We start from the raw sequence: 14,334 nt of genomic DNA on the forward strand, positions 1-14,334 counted from the left end.
ATCTCAATTAGTCGAAGTGTGAAAACAGCCGACTGATCAAAGGTCAGCGACATCAAGGTGAGATATTGTCACTCGTGATTTACACGTTTCATAGTAATTTTTAATTGCTGGTCATCATGTATTATTAACACGTCGTAAAAGTGTCTTTTATCCGTTTCAACTTAATTGGTTTTAACAGTTAGATAACTAAATTAAATTTAATTACATTTCTTTAAAAAAGTTGACTCGTGCCAGTCTGACGGGTGTTAGTCAAATAACAGCCTAGGTATTGATGTGTATTATCAATGTAAATGATATTTGTATAATTAATATTCCGTCATATTGCATACATTAATTTATACTTCCGGTTCACGATAGTTGCTAATTTAGTTTTCGTCCGATGATCAATTAAATCAAATATAATTGTGTGTTTATGTTTCACTATTAATATACATGTATTAAATTTTGAATGATATATTTTTGTTCATTTATAATTTGTAGTTGAAGGTGATTAACCGTCATTTCAATGGTTAAATATTGCAGCATTGCCGCTAACAACAATAAGAAACCTACTTCTTTGCACATTCAATCAGGTACATGTATATACATGTACGAAGTCAACATAATGGCGGTAGTTCCACGTTACTCGAATTCCGTTTCTCTCGAAGTAAAATACCTAGTCCCTTGGATTTCGAGTTACCGAGAGTCAACTGTATAATAACATCTTTTTATGAAAACAAAAACTATACAATATTATGTATGTATTACAGTTTTAAAATAACATGTATGCCTTTTTTTAAAAAAAGTCATCAATATTGTTTGTTTTTTAGTAGAAACTTGTGTACAAATGTGATCTACGCTAATAATACTGTCAACAGGTCATTTTGACCATGAAACAAAGCATATTGTCTTATATTTTTAATATGTTCATACACATCTCCTGCTTAACATACTTTAGAATCATCAGCCAGAGCTCCAGATAATTTTTTATGCAACGAGTTTTAAACCTCTTGATTTTTTCACCAATTAGTTTTCACACTACCCCGATTTCCAATTCAATAAGATTTTTAGAGATCTAGGATTTTTTTGTCTTTTTTTGTTGAAGGGTCATATTTAATGGGTCAAATTTAATGGGGTACTACATGTATTTTATAAAGCATCAGATGAGCACCTACACCATCAGCAATGAAAAGCTCGGTTCTGTAATGTTTAGTCCACTACGTTTGACGGATTTAATTCGACTACAATCGGTGACATTTGTACGGTGGCATAGAGGTGACATTTGCAGTTTTATTTTATCTCGTGGCCACGACTTATTATCTTGAGGCCTCAAGATATTATCTCGTGGCCACGACTTATTATCTCGTGGCCACGAGTTATTATCTTGGGGCCTCAAGATATTATCTCGTGGCCACGAGTTATTATCTTGTGGCCACGAGTTATTATCTTGTGGCCACGGGTTATTATCTTGTGGCCTCAAGATATTATCTCGTGCATGACTTATTATCTTGTGGCCACGAGTTATTATCTTGTGGCCTCAAGATGTTATCTTGTGGCCACGACTTATTATCTCGTGGCCACGGGTTATTATCTTGTGGCCACGACTTATTATATTGAGGCCACGAGTTATTATCTTGTGGCCACGACTTATTTCAGCCAATGAAAATGGTTGTTTCATCTTGAACAAAAGTTAATATCACTTGATATCAATAAGACCTTATATCACACTGGCCACAGCTTTCACAAGAGCGGCGGGTCAAGCGCTGCGGCGGTGAAGAAAGGTAACGTTTTATATTCTTCTTTTTTTGTATGGTCAGGTGTTTCTTTCATTCTTCTTTAAAGATATACTTTGCTTAAATTTAATATTAGAAAATATTGATAATTGTTACATTGTCCCTTTGTACATGTAAACATAAAATGAACATGTTTAGACTTCAAAGATAGTAGATATGTTATGTTTAAAATTCTACACAGTATAGGTGTTCACCATGAATATATGTACTGTCAGTTTTTTTAAGTAAAGATTACCTGACCTGTTATAGGGAACGCAGCTTCCTGTACATAGTTTATTGATTTCTTTATTCAAGTTAGACGCATTAAGTTAGAATACCATAGATTTAAAAAAAATCTGTGATTTTAATTTTCAAGGATGAGCACGGTATATCTAATTTAATTGAGATTTAATTAAGAAATATATGCGGTTGATGTATACTTTTAAGGTCGTTCATGGAAATAACTTGCCCCTTTTCCCTGTGGATTCGAATCCCTTTAAAGACTTGTATCTAGATAGTTATTATTGAAGATATACTACAATGTCACAATGATAAATGACTAACATTTGACGGGTTATCGGAATCTTTTTCTTATTTTATTATAACAAGAGCTGTCGGAAGGACAGCACGCTCGACTATTCTAAGTGCTTGATAGTAAAAGAGCCTTGATAATGTTAAATTTTTTAAGTTCACAAAAGGGCTAATTTTTTTTTATAAATTAAAGTTATAGGCCTTGGAGAGAGTCTAATTATACAGTACCCTTGCAGAAATATATACTGGTATTTAAAAAGTCCCAGTATTTCCCAGTTATTATCCTAGAAAATTCCAGAATGTTAAAACCAGTCTTGGCTATTCTAGTATGGCCTAGGAAATACCAGTTACTGAGAACTAGGCATTTCTAATAATTTTTAAACAACTCATCAATTTCTAAGTTATTCTAGGAATTGTAATTTATTTCTGAAGATTTCTAGACTTAAGATTTTGCAAAATTCCTAGTCTTTAGGAATTACTTAGAATTTATCTTGTAGAACAAATCCTTAACATCTGTGGCTAAATTCCTTGAATCTTACATAATTCCTAAAAAGACTAGGAATTCTCTTTGGTTGAAAGTAAACAAGTAAATAAAGAAGGAAGACAATAAAATTGAAAAATAAAAATGTTTTTTTTTCTTTTTTAAAATAAAACAACATACTGATCTAGATCTATTTAATAATAATTTTTCTAGGATTACTATTATTATTATTATTATTATTTAATTGAAATTTAATAATCAATTGACCTTAATGGTCAACCTGCATTTATGACAATTTTATCATATTGGCCATTTTTAATTAAATAGATAATAGGAATATATAATCCAAAAAGAAATAACAAATGTACAGGCACTCCAAGTAAATCAAAGACGTACTGTATTATAAACCTTAAACTAGAAATGTGTCCATAGGACACGGATGCCCCCACACGCCTCTGTTCTGTCAATCTTATGACTCTAGGTCAAATATTTTTTGGACTACATGTGCCACAAGTTGAAAACTAAAAATCAACAAAGGGCCATATATTAATTCTGTTAAATTTGGTCGCAGCAAAAATTCCTTCCTTTACTACCATATACACATTAAGGTTGTTTAATCCCTGGAAGTTTAAGCAAAATCTGCCATCCGGTTTAAGAGGAGTTGCGTTCACAAAAATTTCTACATAGTATATAATGAAAAAATCAACAAAGGGCCATAATTCTGTTAAATTTTGGTTGCAGCAAAAATTCCTTCCTTTACTGCCATCTACACATTAAGGTTGTTCATCCCTGGAAGTTTAAGCAAAATCTGCCATCCCTGTTTAAGAGGAGTTGCGTTCACAAAATTTCTACATAGTATATAGTGAAAAAATTAAAAAAGGCCATAATTCTGTTAAATTTGGTCGCAGCAAAAATTCCTTCCTTTACTACCATCTACACCTTAAGGTTGTTCATCCCTGTAAGTTTAAGCAAAATCTGCCATTCGCGGTTTAAGTGGAGTTGCGTTCACAAAATTTCTACATAGTATATAGTGAAAAAATCAACAAAGGGCCATAATTCTGTTAAATTTGGTTTGCAGCAAAAATTCCTTCCTTTACTACCATCTACACATTAAGGTTGTTCATCCCTGTAAGTTTAAGCAAAATCTGCCATCCGGTTTAAGAGGAGTTGCGTTCACAAAATTTCTACATAGTATCTAGTGAAAAAATCAACAAAGGGCCATAATTCTGTTAAATTTGGTCGCAGCGGAAAATTCCTTCCTTTACTACCATCTACACATTAAGGTTGTTCATCCCTGTAAGTTTAAGCAAAATCTGCCATAACGGTTTAAGAGGAGTTGCGTTCACAAGATTTCGGGACGTACGGACGGACTGACGGACGGACAAGTGCAACGCTATATGCACCCACATTGTGGGGGCATAAAAAATAATCAATAATTGACATCTGATGTATGTAATTTTTAATTATGACATTTTTATTGAGTGTGATTTGAACATATGTAGATCTAATTAGGGGTGGATTTACAGTAAGGTGATTATTATTGCATGGTTGAAAATCCAATGTGGCAAATTGATTCTTGTGCAGATTTTTTCACGTGTCAAATTTGTGCATTTCCAAATTTTCACGAGTCAAAACCTGAATCCCCGCGTCAATCGAGAGTCCTGAATTAAAGTAGGCCTATATGTGGCAGGTCATATTTATGCTGACGGAAATTAACGATGATAACTTAGTCTTTACTTAACCAGCGAACCTTACGATTATACTCGAGCAATATCCGTATATTTACGCTAACCGAGACGAGCATATTTTCATGAACGTATTGGATACGTATACTGATGACGTAGCAACACAATTGTTTTGGAAACTACTGTACTGTAGCTTTGTATGAAATTTAAGCGCTTGTTGTGCTTAAAATAATAGATTTGTGAAATAAAATTCAACGATACTAATTGAAATTATTCAGTCATATTGTATTGACGACAAAAACAACGGAATTACACGAAATTATGCGAAATCAAGCACATGTTACTGACGTAGTACACAGGTTTATTACGTAGAACACAGGTTTATTGTGCGGCGCAATATTCAAAGACGGCAGACACTTCGTCTCATATCAACAGTGAACTGATATCGTCTCCCCAATAAAGACATACAACGAGGAAGGTGAAATAGCTCAAGCAAATTATCAGAAGAAGACCTTCAAAGCTGCAATCGGTGAAATTCACTGTAAGTATTATCATAAATGCACTGATTTTTTCCCAAACAGAGCCGGCGTGTTTATGGACCCCTAGAAAAAATGAAGAGTCTAGAGATTATTTTTTATGACCTTTCTTCACTTCTAAAAGCATTATTTTGTAACAATTTTGCCGACTGAAACAATAGAAATAATAATTGTATTTCCAGCTTATTCCTAGTTACAGTTAAGATACTTAAACCTTACTGGAGAAAATGCGTAAACGTACATTTGTCACATATTTTCGCGACCTGTTTTTATTTATTTCTTTGTTGAACAGGAAAGATATAATTATAATAATTAAAAAACAAAGCATCGTTGAAGATGGCTCTGCTTCCCTGCAGGAAATTATTTGCTTATGCCCTCTAAAAGTTTAAAATATTGTTTTGAAAAATGCATGGTAACAAGTTTTTTTTACCCCAAGACAATTTTACCCCAAGACAGTTCAATACCCTAGTATGCAGACAGTTCACTACCTTAGCAATTTTGAACTTGTATTAGAAAAAAAAAGTTTTTCATAAAGAAACAATATTTTTATATCACCATTAATTTTTGTTGATCTAGATCTAGTTTTATATTAGAATATGATAAACAAGATCAACAAGAAAAGATGATGTTCAATAAGCCTACATCATGTCTGTATTTTAAAATAACACATTACTGACAGACTGTATTTTAAATATCACATTAAGATACCTCCAAAAAATTTATTTGAAACAGAAATCATGTTTTCTGTTTGTTTTTGATTTGTATGTGTGTGTTTGTGTGTGATTTAATCTCTAGATTTCTGTGCATGTATAGGAATTATTGGACCACTAAAAAGTTGTCTAGGCCACCAAAACTTTATCGGTCAGTGGTCCAGGTGACAGCCTAGCTAAAATGGTTTGTCTTTGACACTGTCTAAGCCTATACTAGAGAATCTGAATACTGGTCCATTAAAATAAATCCCACATGATGATTTGCAAAGAACAAAAATAGCACAAACAGTGTCATACTTTAAGCACTAACCTGAATACATTGCCATAATCTCAGTCATTGAATTTAAGATTTTTGAATATATTCGTCCGAATTCCAGTTTTTTGAATATATTCTACTCTAATTTAACTAAATTCTCTTAAAAATTTACACTGGTCATAGGGCCATTGGGCCAGTGCTAAATTCGATGACTGTAATCTGTTATTGTATTAGGGGGCAGAACGTGAAGTGGTTGAACACACTTGAAAAGATATTTTTGTGGCCCCACTTAAGTGGCGAGCATTTAGATAAATTACCCTTGTCCGTCCGTTCTCTTTAGTGTCGGATGTAACTCAAAAAAGTATTTAACCTAGAGTCATGAAACTTTACAGAATGTTGATCAGCATGTGTAGTTGTGCACCATGGGTATTTTTGTCTGGATTTATAAAGTATTTTTAGAGTTATTGGGCCCTTGACTTAGTAAAATTTTGCAATTTTCAAACTTGTGTCGCATGTTACTCAAAATGGGTTTGACATAGTCATGAAACTTTGCAGGAATGTTTGATCAGCATGTGAAGTTGTGCACTGGATATTTTCGTGTGGATTTATTTTATTTTTTAGAGTTATTGACCTTGACTTTGAAAATTTTTGCAATTTCAAACTTGTCACATGAAATCAAAAAGGATTTGACATAGAGTCATTAAACCTAACGGGAAGGTTGGTCACACATATGTAGTTGTGCACCTTGGGTTCCGCTTGTGGGATTTATCCCGTTTTTGTAGAGTTATTTCCCTTGACTACGTAAAAACCGTTTCATTATGTTGTGTTATTTGTTTCCTTGATGTGCTCGAGTTAGAATCAACGCAACTTTACAGAAATAATGATCAACATCACTAATTACAGAATAACAATGATAATAAATAATAATAATAAAAATACACAGTATATTTTCATTAGTTTGCCTTTTTTGGTGAACTTCAAAAACTTACATATGTGAATAAATGAGCATAAAAACCGCCCTGGATTTTCACTTATCCACTTTCAAAATATGTACATGACCAGTTTATAACTTCAATAGCTTTGTATAACCAAAAGCTACAAATCTGAGGCCCAGAACAGAGTGTGTCATAAACACTTCCTTCATGAATGGCCATTTAAAAAAAAAAATCAAATAACATACAAACCCACTTACCTGAAAAAATATGTGAGTTTTGGTAAATATTTAAGACACAGAAACCATTTTGTCAAGTTTGCAATGATTTTACTTGCTTGAACCAAGTGTGCATCTACTTCACGTCCTGCCAAGTGATTAGTATTTATTTCGTATTCAAATATCTTGGTATATTTCCATCATGTAGAGAAATGTATTTGTTTGATTTCAGATATGAATTGGTACCACAAGACCACATAGGCAGGAGTTCAACCAACTTGTGGATGATGTTCAAAGCTGAGGAGAGTGAGAGCTTAAATCCATAAAACGGGTCAAAAACTTTTGATATAGAAAAATAAATTCTTCAGTTAATTGAAAGAGGGCAAGTTGTACAAAATGCCATGGAGCTAAATATACATGGAAAAGAAACTGTGATGTCACACAGTTAAATTCAGTATTGGCAGAATTGTGTTCTTATAAGTTATCATATGTTGCGGGATTTTCAGAGATTAGATGCATCCTGGGTAAAAATAGCCAAAACACCGTCATATTGAATTCCCGGAGGAAGATGAAACATTTTTTTGCTTAAATAAAAAGCAATAGTTATTTATTGTAAAAGGTACTATACACACTTTTCTATACAAATATTTCTCTGATGAAAATCTATGTCGGGGTATGTAAACAATAATTCATGGATATCGTCCAAGTTTACTGAGAGTGCGAAAATTGGAGACTATCAAGAAAACCCAAATATCACCGAAGCCTGCAAAGGATTGTGGGTCTAAATCTGACTATTATCTATTTTTAGAGCTTCCTATCTGTTGTGTATATATATATATATATTATGTGAAAAATGCAAAGAAGTCGTTGGATTACCAAAGATCAACATTTCATTTGATTACCCAGAGATCATCAAATTCAGTGGATTACTGAGATTCTCAGTATGAAAGATTTGATGACAAGAAAATTATTAAACCGGCAAAAATTGGATCTTGCAGCAAGGATTTACTCATTTCAGAAGACAGCAATAGAAAATGTAGGAGTTGCATGTAATACTGGAGGTTTCTTGCGTCATGTTTTGTACTGTTTAAGTGATGTTTCTTAGACTGTTTAAGTGATGTCCCTCATTCAATCAGTTAAGAAAATGATGAAAGCAAATTAAAATCTAGGAGTGACCTAGTCAAGTATTATAATGTTTTAACTTTTAGTGCTAAATTCAAAGAGGTGTCACATGTTACACTGTTTTAAAAAAAGGAATCTTAAGTAAAGTGTTATTGCCAAAGCTCATTGCATTCCAGTAACTACAATGATATATCTAAAGAAGTGTGTCTAAACAATACAAAAACAATTAAACTGTAAGGAAAATACTTTGTTTCATATGCAATCATGCTTTTTATTAAATTTAATAGTTTGCTTATGACTGATGTTGAACTGCTTGTCATTTAACTGGATTTAAAAGTGCACATTTTAGTTCACATCAGTACAATGTGCTTATGTGAAGTAATGTGATTGCCCTGTGTCCAATGGCATCTTGTATTGTCAGCAATTTCTTGTAATGATATCTTCTACAAAACCGATTATTTGATTTTAATTGTAATGATCCTTTGGTGGCCCTAGTAACAGTATTTCAGCTGTGGTCAAGTCATACCCAGTTGCTGGGAATTTCCAGTACAGTGCAATCCTAGGCAATTCCAGCCATTCCTAAGATCATGGAAAGACCAGGAACTTCTGGGATATCCAAGTTCTTTGAAATGCCAAGGCATTACTAGAAAAAATGTTCCAAATACCGTGGGCAGGTCATTCTCAGTGATTAGGATTTTCCAGAACAAGTCGATCTAAGACATTCCTGGTTTCACATTTTTTTTCTAGTTATTACCAGTAGTTTTCAGTCGTTCCAATTACCGCCAGCCAGTAACTGGAAATTCCTCAGATTTCCTTGCATTTCCTAGGAATTATCCCTGTAAATATTCCTGGGATTTCCAATTAAAATCCTAGTAAAATCCTGGTAAATTACCAGTAATTTCTGCAAGGGTTATTTGAACAAACTTGATAGACACCTATTAGAAGATGTTTCATGCTAAATATCTTAGCTATCTAACAGAGTTTTTCATCTAAGATAACCCATGTTCCTACCTATTCGAGCTAGACAAGCACCCTGACAAAGTTTGATGATGATTGAGCCAAAAATGTGACCGCTAGAGTGTTAATAAGATTTTTCTATTTTTAGCTCCAGTGACCTAGTTTTTCATCCGAAAAAACCCATGTTCAGTCTCATCCGAAATATCACCTAGGCAAGCATCCTGACCAAGTTTGATGATGATTGAGGCAAAAATGTGACCGCTACAGTGTTAACAAGGTTTTTCTATTTTAAGCTCCAGTGACCTCGTTTTTCATCTGAGATGACATATTTTCGAACTTATCTAAGCTATCACATAGACAAGCATCCTGACAAAGTTTGATGGAAATTCAAAGATCCTGAAAGCTCACCCTGATCAAGCTCAGGTGAGCTAAAAAGAAGAACATACATGTATATCAGTAATTCTATTTAAACTCACTTTTATAAGATAAGTTCTAGTCCTGATCGACACATGATAACATGTGATAGATAATAGTGGTTTTTTACCTGTGTCATGTGAAACTTAATCGTTTTGTCACATTTATATTGTGGAAAATGCAAATTTACTTATGCATATTAAATGACTTCAAAATTTTTTTGGGGGTTAACGCAAAATATAAGTTGAAAATTGCAAAAAAAATAACTAAGTCAAGAGCATAACTCTACAAATACTGAATAATACCACTATTAAACCCCCAGGTGCAAAACTACACCTTTTGACGAACATTTCTGTAAAGTTACATGACTTTAGGTCAAATATTTCCTGGAGTTGTGACGCAAGACACAAGTTAAAAATATTGCAAAAAAGAGTGATTAATTACTTAGTAAAGGGCGATAACTCTGTAAATATTGAATAATTCCACAATCAAACCCCTAGGTGCACAACTACACCTGCTGACAAACATTTCTATAAATCTTCATGACTTTTGGTCAAATATATTTTTAGTGAGGGCATGAAAATAGAATCATTTTAAGTGTATTCCAGGTTTTAAAAAAACTATTCCATCTTCAGATTGATTTAAGGATGACTACATGCACATTGATTTGTAGTATAAATCGCCATGACTTTTTGGAGATCGCTGTGTCTGACTGCTTAATCCCCCCCTTCGTGATAGTTCTGGCTTTGGGGCTTTTTTTAACATTTAGACCTTACACAACCACAGTGATAAACAGTGTCTATTCTAGGATGCTCGATTACGCGATTCACGCTAGTATTTCACAGATCGCGCACAATTCAAAATCATGAGCGTGAAAATCTCGCATCTATAAAAAATGTTTATAAAATCCTTAAACTTCCATTCTGCATTATATTTGGTTGTTTTGTATACATTTACACCGGAAACTGAAGGGAAGTAACTGTAAGCTCATTATAAAAATTTAGTACCGTATGGTACTGGTTACTTGAGTTGACGGAAATTAACAGAATGTTCCTTACCGGCCATAACTAGTGTGCTAGGTCTGACAGTCGGGCACCATTTTAGTGTAGAAAATAATCAAGAAAAATGAGACAATTCCTAGATTGGCTTCGATCTAAAAGTGAAAGATAGGTCTATTTTTTGTATTGTCAATCCCTCATTCACGACAGTTCTATAATGATTTGTTTTCGTAAAAAAATTAAGGGGGCACAACTTCTGCTGCCTTAGTTTTAATTATTTTATTGATTGAACACCTCAGTTTAAACTTATTGCAGACTATTTAACATTGGCAGTTTACATTGGCACCCCTTGATTTTGAAAATTGCCCCCTTTTTTGAAATAGAGGGGGGAAAATCACCCCTAATTTTGAAATCCTAGAATAGACACTGGATAAAGCATAGCACATGCTTAACTGTATCATAATATTTGCAAGTTGTAAATATTAATATACTAGGATACATATTTACAATTTTTAACATTTTTTAAAGTGTCCTGAGTAAAACAGTCTAGAAATCATGGCATGTATGATTTAGACCTGTTTTGTGTGGGAGAGTAGCTTCTACGGAATTCAATATGACCAAGGTTTGCAAATTGTCTAAGGCAACTGTTTCGTCACCAACAGCATTTGAATTTAATCCCAATGAATATGAATATCATTAATAAATATCAATTTTCAAAACACAAATAAACATTTATATAAAGTATAGATCTAACCAAATAAGAGAAAAACATACTAAAACAAAACAAACAACATACGAAACAATCGTACCTTCAATTATGCTAACAAATTGCAAATAACAAAAATCAAAGAATTTTCTGCATTAGACATGTAATACTCACCATTTAATGAAATGCAAACAACTCCAAAATAACAGTCGCCTACAGTCTGCTGCAATTGATCTCTAGTTTTCTTCTTTATGCACTCCATCAGTCCCGGAAAATATAAATTACATCATTCTTTAAATCAAGTCACTAAGTGAGTTCACTAAATAAAGAACATGAATGCTTCTCATCCTACAAATTTGCTTAAGGAAAGTCAGTTGCTCCAGTCAGGTGCCCCCTTGTGCTTAAAATAATGCTTAAGAGGGCACATGATATCTTCTGTGCTGAAAAAAACTGGAAAATATCCTTAATTATAACTTAATAGTATTGGTATGACTGGCAACATAGCAAACAAAACCAAAAAAATGTGTCCATAAAACAATGATGCCACAGAAACTGTATAAGAAAATGTAAAAAATGTAAAAAATGTGTCCATAAGACAATGATGTCACAGCTAGCTAGAGACTGAATAGGAAAGAGTCTAAAAAAATGTGTTCATAAGACAATGCTGCCACAGAAACTGTAAAGACTGTGTGTCCAGAAAAAGTGGACAAAGACTGTGAGATAAGAAAAAGTGGACAAATGTGTCCATAAGTCAATTATGCCACAGATACTGTATAAGAAAAAGTGTAAAAAATGTGTCCATAAAAAAATGACTTTAAAACATGTTATCTTGCATTAAATACCATATTTTAAATGCTTCATTTTCAATTATTTTAAATTATTATAGTAGTGTATATGGATTTACAACATTATTCAAAAGGCTAAATGATGTCTAGCTCTGCATAGTACATCTTATCTGGCTACTCCCATGCTATAGTCAAATTTCCAGCACATGTAAATCAAGTGGAAAAATAATACTGTCAGCAAGAAATATATTTGAGACCAAACTAAAGTTGTTTAAAGAGTTATATTGTTAGCAAAATTAATGGACTTGAAAAAGTTAATTTATTATAGGTGCTCATAGAATAACAAGATAAACTGGACTACATGTTGGTGCTGTTATTTTGATCAAGTGCAAACTTCTAAATTGTTTTTGTTAAAAAAATAGTATGAGTAATAACAGTAAAACAAAAACGTAAAAACAGAGTAAGAGTAAAACAAACTAGAACTGCCACTATCATGGCGTGATTACCCCCGCATACCACATTGTCAGAATCAACAGTGGCCATTTAGAGCTCAAGGACAACCTCCCTGCCAAATCTGAGGTTACTAAGCCAGTGCATTGCTAAGTTATGTATACTACATGATTCAAATGTGAAAATGTCAAAATCAATACACTGCGGACAGGCATTCTTTAGCAATTGAGAAGAAAAGCTTTTTTTGTCAAGGTCCCTGTGACCTTGACCTTTGATCCAGTGACCTCAAAATCAAAAGGGGTCATCTACTAATCATGACTAACCTCCATTCCAAATATGAAGATTGTGGGTCAAAGGCATCTAAATTTAGATGGCAGACAAGCTTTTTATAGTCAAGGCCCCTGTGACCATGACCTTTGACCTGGTGACCTCAAAGTCAATAGCGGTCATCTACTAATCATGACTAACCTCCATGCCAAATATGAAGACTGTGGGTCAAAGGAATCTTAAGTTATTGGGGGACAAGCTTTTTGAAGTCAAGGCCCTTGTGACCTTGACCTTTGACCTGGTGACCTCAAAATCAAAAGGGGTCATCTACTAATCATGACTAACCTCCATGCCGAATATGAAGACTGTAGGTCAAAGGAATCTTAAGTTATTGGGCGGACAAGCTTTTTGAAGTCAAGGCCCTGTGACCTTGACCTTTGACCTGGTGACCTCAAAATCAATAGGGGTCATCTAATAATCATGACTAACCTCCATGCCAAATATGAAGACTGTAGGTCAAAGGAATCTCAAGTTATTGGGCGGACAAGCTTTTTGAAGTCAAGGCCCCTGTGACCTTGACCTTTGACCTGGTGACCTCAAAATCAATAGGGGTCATCTACTAATCATGACTAACCTCTATGCCAAATATGAAGACTGTAGGTCAAAGGAATCTTAAGTTATTGGGCGGACAAGCTTTTTATAGTCAAAGCCCCTGTGACCATGACCTTTGACCTGGTGACCTCAAAGTCAATAGGGGTCATCTACTAATCATGACTAACCTCCATGCCAAATATGAAGACTGTGGGTCAAAGGCATCTAAAGTTATTGGGCAGACAAGCTTTTTATAGTCAAGGCCCCTGTGACCATGACCTTTGACCTGGTGACCTCAAAGTCAATAGGGGTCATCTACTAATCATGACTAACCTCCATGCCAAATATGAAGACTGTGGGTCAAAGGAATCTTAAGTTATTGGGCGGACAAGCTTTTTGAAGTCAAGGCCCTTGTGACCTTGACCTTTGACCTGGTGACCTCAAAATCAAAAGGGGTCATCTACTAATCATGACTACCCTCCATGGCGAATATGAAGACTGTAGGTCAAAGGAATCTTAAGTTATTGGGAGGACAAGCTTTTTGAAGTCAAGGCCCCTGTGACCTTGACCTTTGACCTGGTGACCTCAAAATCAATAGCGGTCATCTACTAATCATGACTAACATCTATGCCAAATATGAAGACTGTAGGTCAAAGGAATCTCAAGTTATTGGGCAGACAAGCTTTTTGAAGTCAAGGCCCTGTGACCTTGACCTTTGACCTGGTGACCTCAAATTGATAGAGATCATCTACTAATCATGACTAACCTCCATGCCAAATATGAATACTGTAGGTCAAAGGAATTTTAAGTTATTGGGCGGACAAGCTTTTTGAAGTCAAGGCCCATGTGACCTTGACCTTTGACCTGGTGACCTCAAAATTGATAGGGGTCATCTACTAATCATGACTAACCTCCATGCCAAATATGAAGACTTAAGGTCAAAG

At 34.2% G+C, this 14,334-nt stretch overlaps 1 long non-coding RNA gene across 1 annotated transcript in view; it reads right to left on the bottom strand.

Annotated features, from left to right (window-relative positions):
- LOC132729377 (uncharacterized) overlaps positions 1 to 11,865 on the bottom strand; it is a 44,371-nt gene extending 32,506 nt beyond the window's left edge. Inside the window, exon 1 of the long non-coding RNA XR_009625612.1 lies at positions 11,472 to 11,865. This is a non-coding gene — a long non-coding RNA (uncharacterized LOC132729377). The remainder of the gene's footprint in view (positions 1 to 11,471) is intronic.
- Between the last annotated feature and the right edge of the window lie 2,469 nt (positions 11,866 to 14,334).

Source organism: Ruditapes philippinarum, unplaced genomic scaffold (assembly GCF_026571515.1).
Source record: "Ruditapes philippinarum isolate M1 unplaced genomic scaffold, ASM2657151v2 ctg3936_1_1_1_1, whole genome shotgun sequence".
Taxonomy (NCBI): domain Eukaryota; kingdom Metazoa; phylum Mollusca; class Bivalvia; order Venerida; family Veneridae; genus Ruditapes; species Ruditapes philippinarum.